Raw genomic sequence first — 4455 nt, 5'->3', positions numbered from 1 at the left:
TGACTGTGTAAACTCCACACAGACATTCTCCCCCGTGTCTGCGTGGGTTTCCTCCGGGTGCTCCGGTTTCCTCCCACAGTCCAAAAGATGTGCGGGTCAGGGTGGATTGGCCGTGCTAAGCTGGCCATAATGTGAGGTGCACCATTCAGCGGGAAACGGGTCTGGGTGGGTTACTCTGTGGAGGGTCGGTGTGGACTTGTTGGGCCGAAGGGCCTGTCTCCACACTGTGGGAAATCTAATCTCAATCAGACACAAATCAATGAGGTTAGACTAGATTCCCCACCAGTATGGGAAGAGTAACCCACCCAGACCCAGCCCTCGGCATTTGCCCCTGACTAATGCACCTAACACTACAGGGAAATTCGCCTGATCTGTACATCTTTGGACTGTGGGAGGAAGCCAACACAGACACGGGGAGAATGTGCAAACTCCACACAGTTACCCGAGGCTGGAATCGAACCTGGGCCCTGTGAGACAGCAGTGAGCCACCACATTGCCCCAGTCGATCTGTCATCTGTTGGCCTGGGCTGTAGCATGAAAACAATGTGTGTGAATGATTGAACTACTCAGTGTCTCCTGATTGGCAGAATATAGAAGTTAAAGAGGTGGCCTTCTGGAGCTATTCAAGTTCTCTTTTCTACTTCTCTAACACAGAACGTAGAAAAATACAGCGCAGGACAGGCCCTTCGGCCCTCGATGTTGTGCCAATCCAAGCCCACCTAACCTACACTAGCCCACTTTCCCCCATATGCCTATCCAATGCCCGTTTAAATGCCCATAAAGAGGGAGAGCCCACCACTGTTACTGGCAGGGCATTCCATGAACTCACGACCCGCTGAGTAAAGAATCTACCCCTAACATCTGTCCTATACCTACCACCCCTTAATTTAAAGCTATGCCCCCTCGTAATATCTGACTCCATACGTGGAAAAAGGTTCTCATGGTCAACCCTATCTAAACCCCTAATCATCTTGTACACCTCTATCAAGTCACCCCTAAAACCTTCTTTTCTCCAATGAAAACAGCCCCAAGTGCCTCAGCCTTTCCTCATACGATCTTCCTACCATACCAGGCAACATCCTGGTAAACCTCCTCTGCACCCGTTCCAGTGCCTCCACATCCTTCCTATAGTATGGCGACCAAAACTGCACACAATACTCCAGATGCGGCCGCACCAGAGTCTTATACAACTGCAACACGTTCGTCCATCCCTTGGTCTGTATTTGTAACTCCGAATATGACACATTGAGGACATCATTTAAAATAAATTTATTTCTTGAATATTATTAATAAAATTGAGCATTATATAATTAGAACATTAAAAGTCATCAAAACTCATTCTTCCTCCTCGCCCTTCCTGTCCAGCGCGGAAGAGTCGACGCCCACCTCTTCTCGAGGGAGGCCATGTCCTCCCGGGCGTCCTGGAACTCCCCTTCCTCCAGGCCCTCTCCCACGTACCAGTGCACGAAGGCCCGCTTGGCGTCCATCTTGTCGAACTTGAGGTTCAGGCGGGTCCAAGCCAAGGAAATGGCGGTGGTGTTGCTCAGCATACAGAGGGCCCTCTGTACCTTCGCCAGGTCGCCCCCCCGGCACCAACGTCGGGGGCTGGTAGTTGATGCCAACCTGTCGAGGGGGAAAAGACAAGGGCGTCAAAATCCAAGTTGCTCAGGAAGCAGATTCAGAACCGAATCACTCTGCTGAACGATGCATTTACCGGTGAGTTGCTCCCCAAGCAAGCATGGGCAACACCTCATTCCCTGCCCATCTCCCTCAAGATGGAAATCTCAAAGCTTTCATGGGATTAGCCCATGAAATTCCCATCACATGTTAACCTCCGAATAACTCGGAGAGTCAGGAAGTTGGTTCATCATTTCCAGACAGGTTCTCTCCTGGATCATTGAGCTGTTGTCAATGAGTCAACTGCAGAGAATTTTACCCCTAGGGCACTGTAGCTTGTTCCAGCCAGGCTAATGGGTCAGTTCCAATGCTATCCCTGAAGGGGAGCACACCATGTGAACCAGATTGCTGTGAATATTACAAAAAGCATCTCAGTGCAGGCTTCCCCAGGGATTCAGCACCAACCCAACACTCACCTTGAACCCAGTCGGACACCAATCCACAAACACGATGGAGCGCTTGCTCTTGATGGTGGCGATGGAGGCGTTGACGTCCTTGGGCACCACGTCCCCTCGGTACAGCATGCAGCACGCCATGTACTTGCCCTGGCGCGGGTCACACTTCACCATCTGGCTGGCCGGCTCAAAGCAGGAGTTGGTGATCTCCGACACCGAGAGTTGCTCGTGGTAAGCCTTCTCAGCAGAGATGAGGGGGGCGAAGGTCACCAGGGGGAAGTGGATGCGGGGATAGGGGACCAAGTTGGTCTGGAACTCCGTCAGGTCCACATTGAGGGCACCGTCGAACCGGAGCGACGCGGTGATGGACGACACCACCTGCGCGATGAGGCGGTTGAGGTTGGTGTAGGTCGGCCGCTCGATGTCCAGGTTCCGCCGGCACACGTCGTAAATGGCCTCGTTGTCCAGAATGAAGGCGCAGTCGGAGTGCTCCAGGGTGCTGTGGGTGACCAGCACCGAGTTGTAGGGCTCGACCACAGCCGTGGAGATCTGGGGAGCCAGGTAGACAGAAAACTCCAGCTTGGATTTCTTGCCGTAGTCGACGGAGAGCCTCTCCATCAGGAGGGAGGTGAAACCGGAGCCGGTGCCTCCTCCGAAACTGTGGAAGATGAGGAAACCCTGGAGCCCTGTGCACAGATCAGCCTGGAGGAGGGGGTGAAGGGTACAATGAAATAAATAAAGAAGCATAAAATATAACATCACCAGAAAGTGCGAGCTCATTGAGCTAAGCCCCTTGGGGCTAACTATTCAGAGGAATGAAGGACGTGGAGAGTTAGAGTCTGCAATCTGTCGAGTTAAGACACAATTGGAAAGGTGAGAATTCCCATCGATGTGGTTGGGTCTATCCCAAAACGGTTGGGCCTTTTCCAGCCCATTAACCCTCACTGCAGCTGATAGGTCACTTGCTGGCCTGAAGTAGGGCATGTAGCCCGAGGTTGTACATCAATGAAACTCAGTGGAAAGGGTTTGAGCTCCCTCCTCAATGAATCAGGATTGAGGTTCCTCATGAACGACTCCATTGTCAGAAGATATGTCAGCTAGATATATTAGCCATGGACGGTTACAGATATAAGGTAGGGCGCTGTGACTGTGCGGGATGGTCAGTATGGTCTTGTTGGGTCAAATTGCCTGCTTTCACCCTGAATGGTTGCTGTGATTTCCCACAAATCATGGAACACACGACAAACTCACCAACCAGGATCATAGCAAAGCTACAGTGAGCAAACAGGCCACCGAGTCCCACTGCCACCCTCCTCCCCTATCTCTGTAACCCTCCATTTCCCATCGGCAATCCAGCCCTAGTCTGCACACATTTGGACTGTGGGAGGAACCCTGGAGGGAAACTGCACAGACACGAGGTGGGGTGGGGAGGGGGGGGGGGGGTTGGCGGGGGAGGAAGAATGTGCAAACTCCACACAGACACAGTCACCGGAGGCTGGAATCAATCTCGGGCCCCTTGCACCGAGAGACATTGTGCCACCCTGTGTATGGATTCTAATGTCAGGTTGGGGACAGGGAGACGGCACAAGAGTGTGAATGCTACCGCTCAGTGTTGGGATGAAACAGTGAGCTCTGGAGATCTGCTCGGTTGAAGCAAACTGAGAGAACCTACCACCTTCCGGATCCGATCCAGGACCAGACCCACAATGCCTGGACTCCAGATCCCATTATCCATGACTTTTCACCCAACTCAACTCAACCCAACTCAACCCAACCCAACTCAACCCAACCCAACTCAACCCAACCCAACCCAACTCAACCCAACCCAACCCAACTCAACTCAACTCAACCCAACCCAACCCAACCCAACTCAACTCAACCCAACTCAACCCAACCCAACTCAACCCAACTCAACTCAACCCAACTCAACCCAACTCAACCCAACCCAACTCAACCCAACTCAACCCAACCCAACTCAACCCAACTCAACTCAACCCAACTCAACCCAACTCAACCCAACCCAACTCAACCCAACTCAACTCAACCCAACTCAACTCAACCCAACTCAACTCAACTCAACTCAACTCAACTCAACTCAACTCAACTCAACTCAACTCACCATGACGTCGCCTCAGACTCCGGAGCCTCCTGAGAATCTACTGCGTCCCCTCTCGCGCGCGCGCGCTATTTATACCGAACCCTCCGAAGCCAACTCGAGCTCCGATTGGTCGGCGGGGACAAAGGGATCTGGGTTGCCTGGGGAAACGTCAACATGAGAAGGAACGCTTCGCGACGCCGATTGGACGCTTCGGGGAAGGGGCGGGGCCAAAAGTCGCGGCTCCTTCTGCTCCAGCGCGTTTGTTTCCCGCGGGCAGGAGAACGG

General features: G+C 52.8%; 1 pseudogene; it reads right to left on the bottom strand.

Annotated features, from left to right (window-relative positions):
* Positions 1-1335: 1335 nt before the first annotated feature.
* Positions 1336-3777, bottom strand: LOC132809084 (tubulin alpha-8 chain-like; annotated as a pseudogene).
* Positions 3778-4455: the final 678 nt, after the last annotated feature.

Source organism: Hemiscyllium ocellatum, unplaced genomic scaffold, assembly GCF_020745735.1.
Source record: "Hemiscyllium ocellatum isolate sHemOce1 unplaced genomic scaffold, sHemOce1.pat.X.cur. R1, whole genome shotgun sequence".
In the NCBI taxonomy this organism is placed as follows: Eukaryota; Metazoa; Chordata; class Chondrichthyes; order Orectolobiformes; family Hemiscylliidae; genus Hemiscyllium; species Hemiscyllium ocellatum.
The sequence above is the reverse complement of the archived record's forward strand: the minus strand, read 5'-3'. Positions and strand labels throughout refer to the sequence as shown.